An 8,098-nucleotide genomic window follows, 5' to 3' on the forward strand; every position below is an offset into this window, starting at 1 on the left:
AGTCTCCCCCTTGGAAGAACCAGAAGTAAGGTTGAAGAGTTGCTTCAGAAGTTATGGACGTAAAGCCAGTCACTGGCGCTGAGGCCACGTCCGCTGGAGCAGGGACGGACCATCTCCTGCAGCCCCCTGCCTGGTTCTCGGGCTGGCTTTCCGTCTCCACTCTGCTGCTTAGGAGCTGTACCATCTTAGGATCTTCTGGAAGTTTCGGTTTCTCCATCAGAAAAATTCTAATGATCTTGGCATCACTGGAGGCACTGAGCGAGAGAAGGCACATCAGACATGGGCCTGGGGAACGCTCAGGGTGAACTGGACCCAGATGACTGAGCTGTGCTGCCTATAGCGTGCCCTCTCCTTACCTCTGGCTTACCTCTCCCTACCCATGACAGTAGGGACACCCCTGACCAAAAGCGCAAATTCCCTTCCCAGCGGGTCTCATTTTGTCCAGGTAGAAATTTCACCCAAGGAAGAAGCTGACCCCATCTGCCCCTGCACTCAGGCAGCCTGCAGGGCTTTTGAAGCCGATGGCCTACATTTCATACTCGGGAGATGATGCCATCATTGGCCTGCATTTCCTTTGACTTTCTGCCATTCAGGTATTACCCTCTCACTGATAACGCTGGGCCTGGCTTCAAATTACACTCTGGCAGCTCTATGGGAATTAATGGGATTTATATTTCTCCTCACAATGATCTCTCAACATGGCTGAAAGAGTGGGCACTGCGTCCAGATGAGAAGACTGCGGCCATGCGTTGAGGTCTCAGCAGAGGCTCCGTTAGCTTCCAGCTCTCCTCTGCTGAGCCTCAAGTGACAGCACGTCCACCAATATATACAGGCCCTCCCCAGAGCTGAAGACCCCCGTATCTGGCAGGGAGTCTGTGAAACTCTCCCATGAGCTCCCTCATGGGAGAGTTGAATGGTTACAGAAGCTTGTACCTGGGACCTGGAAGGAAATCAGGCCCAGCAGAGTCAAATGATTAGGAATCTGGAGAGATTGAGTTCAGGGATTAAATCCCTACTCTGTCAGTTAAGCCACCTGTGAGTCAAGAGAACTAGGAATGATAACCATGCAAGGAATTTTGACCAGATAAAGTACCAGATAGGTAAGGTCTCATTTAGGGTCACCCAGAGGTTATGTAGAAAATCAGTGAAGCAAGACTTCATCCATCACTAGATGGGAGAGAACAAAAGCGAACGCCTAACATTACAGGACCTAAATGAGAACAGAAGTCCCTCCTTTGGGTAAATCATGTGGATTATCAGATAGGTTCACTTATAAGTATGAAAAATCCACCAAATAATTCAACTGGTCAGTTATTCAACAAACATTTACTGACAGTTTGCAAATAATACCAGGCAATGTGCCAAGTAAAGAGAAGTAAAAAGTCTACCCAACCCCACAGAGTCCATAGTCTCTGCGGTGAATCCAAGAAATGCTACTCGGGAGGTATGTACCTGGTGCGGTGGGGTCGTAGGAAGGAATGCTGTTCTACAAGAGGCTTCTACAAATCATGATTATCTTATGTAATTTCACATCTACTTCTGTGTATATAGTTAAATAGCCCTATTTTTAGACACCAGGAAATAAGCCCTTTTCTCTCCTCTAATTTTAGTAGACTCTGAAAAATGCTGGGCAGTATTTATTTTCCGAAGGCAAGACACCACATAGGGAAAATTTGCTCTGCATCCTTCGAGAGATCTGAAGCCCCGGCTCAGGTCTTGACCAGGAGCAGCTCGGCACTGGGGGATCTGGCCTGTCGTAGAGATGCGGTGAGCTCTGGGAAGCAGAGCCGCAGCTGGGCTCTCCAACAGCAGGCCCGTGCCCCTCACTGCGGTGAGATCAGCACAGCCACCCCCCGCACCAGAGCCAGCTCCCGGGGAGAGCGCAGGCTTACCCTCGTGGCAGTGAGCCCGCAGCCCCACATGTGCACCTGCCATGGGAGCTGCTCTCAGAGATGAAGAGAGAGCCCTGAGCTTGTTCCTTTGCTGTCAGCAGCCAAGAGACATCTTCAAGTGAAGGAAGCAGAACCACCACATATAGCAGATTTTCCAGGTAGAAGGTGTATTTTTTACGTATTCGAGTATATTCCATTCTGCTGTGCAAGGTAAGCATACACATAGGATGGACGAACCCCATAAGCTCTGTTAGGTATTAGACCGCGTTAAATAAGGCCCACCCCCAAAATTCACGTTCACCTGGTATCTGCGAATGGGACCTTTTTTGGAAATAGGGTATTTGCAGATACAATGAGACAATAAGGTCACTGTAGATTAGGATGGGCCTGAAATCCAATGGCTGGTGTGCAGATAAGAAGGCCTCGTGGAGACGGAGGCAGAGATTAACGTGCCTACAAGCCAGGGATCCCCCAGGATTGCCAGCAACCACCAGAAGCCGGAAGGCAGGCATGGACCGGAGACAACAAAAGGAACCAACCCTGCTGAGACCTGGATTTTAGACTTCAGGCCTTCAGAAATGTGAGAGAATAAATTTCTTCGAGATAGGTGGGCACAGATAGAGGTGAGCATGTGCATGGTGCATTGGAAGGTAAGGGATGGAAAGCCGAGGGGGCACCGGAACTCACGAACCTCTGAATGTACAGGACGCCCAGCAGGCAGTCAAAACTCATGAGGCCTTGAAGTGCTCAGTCATCGGAGACACCCCTTCTGGCTCCGTCTGTCTACCTGCCACCCAAAACACTCAGGCAAAAGCCGTGACTGCTCAGGACATCATGCCGAGTTCCTGGGACGGTCAGGAGTCATCGTCCAGCAACTGCCAGATATAGCCAGTGTGAGGTGGTCCCACATACCTTCTACCTGGGCATCCCTTTGCCTCAAACCTCCCCTCTCGTCAGCAGGGAAAGCTGCTATGGCAGAGAAAGAGGAAGTGGGGAATGGACAGGGGGAAAGGAGGAGGGAGGGAGGGAGAGAGGGAAAGAAAGAGAACCTTCTGGGGCACCTGGGTGGCTCAGTGGGTTAAGCCTCTGCCTTCGGCTCGGTCATGATCTCAGGGTCCTGGGATCGAGTCCCACATCGGGCTCTCTGCTCCGCGGGGAGCCTGCTTCCTCCTCTCTCTCTCTGCTTGCCTTTCTGTCCACTTGTGATCTCTTTCTGTCAAATAAATAATAAAATCTTAAAAAAAAAAAAAAAAGAGAGAGCCTTCATCTATTGTGTGACCCAGGTTTCAGGTAGTGTGGTCCACTCCTATGCTTTATCCTAAGTCTGTTAACCAACCCTCCTGTTTCCCCTTGCTTCTCACTGCATTTTTTTTTCCTAAAGATTTTATTTATTTATTTGACAGACAGAGATCACAAGTAGGCAGAGAGGTAGGCAGAGAGAGAGAGGAGGAAGCAGGCTCCCTGCTGAGCAGAGAGCCCGATGTGGGGTTCGATCCCAGGACCCTGGGATCATGACCTGGCAGAGGCTTAACCCACTGAGCCACCCAGGTGCCCCTTCTCACTGCATTTTAAATTGATTCCCTATAACACGTATTTTAGCATTATAATTAGGTCATCGGCCTTTCTGTTCCATGAATTCTGGAACAGCTTGCCGGATAGTGTCTATGGAGGCAACAAGGTAATTTCACACACCACATAGGGGGCTCACTGGCCCTGGCGGTATTTCCTGGAAACTAGTTACTTTTGAACAAATACTTACTGAAGACCCACTATGCGCCAGGCACAGGCTTAGGCCCCTGCTATGCAGCAGTGAGCGATGCAGACTTGGCCCCTGACCTAGTAAAAGAGTTCCACAAAAAGAAAAATAATCAGTGCCTAATTTAGCATAATAATTTCCCTGACTATGGAAGTGTCCACACGACAGAACACCTGGGAGAAGCCGATAGCCCGGTCTAGGGGGGGGGGAGATCACCTCCTGGAGGAAGGTTGTTCATAACGAGTCCAGACATAAGCACATAAGCCAGCAGGGGTATGGAAGAGTGTTCTAGGTAGAAGGAACAGAATGAGCAGTCTCAGAATTAGAAAGTGGTAGGGGAGCTTATGTGTATTTCCTTCTACCTAACCCAGGACTTGCTTCTGGAACATGTTTTTGGTCTAAGGAGCCACATTAGGTTTCCTGTGAAATACCGAGTATTTGTCTCTTTGCTACTGATGAAATAATACATTCTAAATTCAGGTCCCACCCCCGCACACATTTTTTAAGGCTGGTATTTCCATCTGCTTTAGTATTGATAAAATATGAAACTTGTTTATAACTATGGGGAGTCAAATACATTATCCAGTACTCAGGCCCCTGTGCCCAGAACAAAACCAACCCATTGTCCGTGGGGTGAGACCTAGGTGAGTCATCTTTCCTCCTTCCCGTATTCATTGCGCCGTCTCATGAAAGGGCCTTTCTCTAGTCCCTGCCTCGGCTCTCCAGATGTTAAATGGTTGTTCACCTCACTTACCTGCAGAACATAATGAAAATAAGAAGAGCAAAGAGCATTTTGAACATGAAACAATTTAGTTACTTATGAAGGATCTCACTACCAGAAAGATGGCAAAATGTGGCTTGTTTTCCCCGTAACTGCTCCTCACCCTGTCCCCATTTCCTTTTCTAGAGATTGTTAAACAAGAAACACTGTGATGGGGACGCCTGGGTGGCTCCGTTGGTTAAGCAGCTGCCTTTGGCTCAGGTCATGATCCTGGGGTCCTGGGATCGAGTCCCACATCGGGCTCCTTGCTCAGCGGGGAGCCTGCTTCTCCCTCTGCCTCTGCCTGCCATTCTGTGCCTGTGCTCTCCCCGATAAATAAATAAAATCTTAAAAAAAAAAAAAAGAAAGAAAGAAAAAGAAACACTGTGATGTGTGTGGGGCTGTTCGTGTGCCGATTTGTCCAGATAATTCATGATAGTTCAGACAACCTCTCTTGGTCCTGTCTGAATCTCTAAGCTCCAACTTTATAGATATATATTTTATACAATACAAATATTTCTGAACATTTGGAAATTAAACTTTATGGATTAAATAATACTTTAGTTATACCTAATTAGCCTGCTTGTTTTAAAAACAAAATCCCAAAATAAATATTTTGACAAAACGAATTCTCTGAGCTGCATTTTATTTTTATGATTGACTTAGAATACAAAGAGGAATTTAGTTGTGTTGGTAGATGAATATCTGTGTGAAAATGTTTTGCAAGTGTAAAAAACTGTTAGTCCAACTGTTTAGACAGTATTTAATTATCTAAATATCTAAATATTTGTTGCCTAACAAATTACTCTAAAACCTAGCAGCTTAACATCTCAGGAGGGGTAAAAGGAGATGTTATTTTTTTAAAAATCAGCAGTGCAAAACAATAAACATTGTATTTGTGTTTGAAGGTCAATATTCTAAGCTGGGTGGTTCTTGTTGGGACCTCTTAGTAAGTTTTAGTCAAGCTATATGCTACAGCTGCAGTCTTCGAAGGCTTAACAGGGGCTGGAAGATCCACTTCCAAGTTCATGCCCACAGCTGTTGGCCAAAGGCTTCAGTTCCCTTCCTATGTGGGACCCTGTGGGGCTGCTCACAACATGGCTTCCCCCAGACGGAATGTCTACATGAGGAAGAAAATAAGAGAGACAGAAGCCAAAGTATCTTATAACCTAATCTCGGACGTAACATTCCATCACTCTCTATATTGTTGGTCACGCAGACCGACCCTGACACAGCGTGGATACAGTGGCACGATACAAAAGGTGTGCATACCAGGACGGGGCCATTTTGGAGGTTGATCACCAAAAACAAGCTAAACATGATTCTTTCCAAAATCCTGGCCCTGTGATTTTTCATGCTTTCTCATTAAGATTAATAAACCAGTTTTCCCAGTGGGGTCCCCAGTGAGTCAAAGAATCAGAGCCATCCGTTTGAGACAAAAAGTTACATTAGATCAACTAGTATAGAAACACGTTAATTTGAAATACTTAGGCAAGGCTCTGAGGAAAGTATTCAATACCAAAATTAGTTGTGAGACGGAGAGCCATCTGTTTTTTAAAGGAAATTTCTGAGAACTGGTTATGCAAGTCTTGAGCTTCTCCCCCAAGAGCTATTCCCACAGATCAGAGGTATGAAAAGGTCAAGAGGAACATCAGAAGAAACATGTGAGGAGGGTTTGTTGGAGAGAGTAATTTATTGCTGTGAGTCCCACCTGAAGGTGATGAGTGAGAGTCGCTCCGATAGGGTTGTTTTGAGAGCGTGAAATGTGTTCTCCGTGGCCAGAGGGCAAAATGGCTCATAGGAGAGTCAGTTTGAAGGATCTGTAGGTGCAGAGGCTGAGCCCTGTAAGAGCAGCACCACTTGAGCAAGAACTTTCCAGTAACCCGTACCCTCTTCCTGCTCAGGTCCTGGTTGGCAAGCTGGGGCACGCGGCCAGTGGGAAGCCCATCCACAGGCAGGAAAACAAGAGGAGACCGCTTCAGGCCAGGCTCCAGCAGCTCACAGTAGGTCCCGGCTGTGGAGTTGAATGTTAACTCAAATTTAATGTTTATTACCTACAACCAGACACGTTCCATTATTGTTATGCTGTGTGTCTTCCAGTGCCTTCCTCTGACTAAACAAGTCAGAGGTGTCATCAGGTTCTTCTCCCAGATGCAAGGTTATAATGAGGCAGTAAGAGACAACATAAAGTTATATATAGAATTATATTTGCCCCATAGTTAAAAAGCTATCTTTTTTTCACACACACACACACATATATATAATATTACTGTAATAGGGTATTTATATTTATATACCATAATATCTTGGTATTTAATACATCGGAATGTAGTTTGGATATATAATGACAAGAATGCATTGAATCATCGGTTTCCTAATACTACATATTGAAAAGTCCCTACCTGCCCCACTTATTTGAAAGGAAATCTTCCACCAATACTTAATTTCCGTGGCTCTGTTTTTCTGTTCTGTTTGGCTGTATTCGTGCTGGTCCAAGTCCGTTTCGATTACTACAGCGTCAAAGTCCATTTTGATAGCACAGGGCAATTCTGTGTTCCGCGAACAGCCTTATTGCCCGATCTTCTCCCCTCATCACAATCACCCAGTCACCCATCCTTGGCACCCAGCTGAACGGGGAACTCCTGGCTTAGCAGCAAATTTAGGTAGAAAAGACAAAAGGGTTTTTTGGCTGATCACACATTTGCTACTTACTTACAATGCCATGTGCTGGCTGAAACCCAAAGCAACATTGGGCTGTTATCAATAGTGAATCATGTTCAGAGAATGACCATGTAAATTCACAGGACGGTTGACTGGAATACACCCAGGGTGCCAGACGTAGGGCTGGGCCCCGCCTCTGGGCAGGACCGTTCCCTGACTAGAATGGCCAGCGGACGGTGTGGGGAAGAGGGATGAACTATTGGTCTGCAGAGGAGCAGATCCCAGAGCTGCTGGGGGTTTTCTTCAAGTCTGAAGAAGGGTTGGGTGAAATTTTCTTTTGTCTGGAAAGGAAAACAAAGACAAAGGAAGTTAAAGAAAGTCGGATCTCAGCTCTCTGTTGAGGAGAAAAATAAATAAATACAAGGGCTCAGTTTGTGAGGTAATGGATACTTGCTATGGAAAAGATTTGAGAAGAAGTTGTACCCTATGGAAAGGATGTCTGTTTAGGAAGGAAGATAAACTTGATACTTCTGTTAGAATTTTCCACCTCCCTAAATTCTTTTCCCTTCGCTGAAACGTTCCAGCTCACAGCACTTGAACCCTCTCCCCAAGGACTATGGAACGTCTAGCCTGTACCATCCTTCTGTCTCCCAACATTTCCTGAGCTGAGTTTTCCCTTAAGTTGTGATTTAAATTTTCCCTCCTGTCTTTTTTGACCGCAGGGACTCCCCCCGCCCCCTTCACAGTGCCTAGCTCAGCCCCTTACATTTTAATGTGGCTTAATACATGTTTATTTATTGTTCCCCAGTGTTCTGACTAAGGTGCTAATTTTCCTGACTCAAGTCACCGAGAACTTAACAGCGTGTTGTGGGGTTCTGTTTCAGAAATCCCCACCTTTCGCTGCCACCTCGTCTGAAACTACCAGTGCTCATCATGCATTTCCCCCTCTCCAGTTCCCATCTTTTGTTGTTGTTGTTGTTGTTTAAAGGGAAGCAGTCTCCTTTGCCAAAATTAAGCTCTTTTTTTAAT

At 46.1% G+C, this 8,098-nt stretch overlaps 1 long non-coding RNA gene across 1 annotated transcript; it reads right to left on the reverse strand.

Moving 5' to 3' along the window:
- Positions 1–3,651: 3,651 nt before the first annotated feature.
- LOC309855104 lies at positions 3,652–7,102 on the reverse strand. Its single transcript, XR_014306624.1, has 3 exons — positions 6,811–7,102; positions 6,298–6,422; positions 3,652–3,728 (listed from the first exon to the last, which is right to left on the reverse strand). It is a non-coding gene; the product is annotated as an uncharacterized lncRNA (long non-coding RNA).
- Positions 7,103–8,098: the final 996 nt, after the last annotated feature.

The sequence above is a fragment of the Mustela nivalis genome, assembly GCF_964662115.1.
Source record: "Mustela nivalis genome assembly, chromosome: 20".
NCBI classification, from domain to species: Eukaryota; Metazoa; Chordata; class Mammalia; order Carnivora; family Mustelidae; genus Mustela; species Mustela nivalis.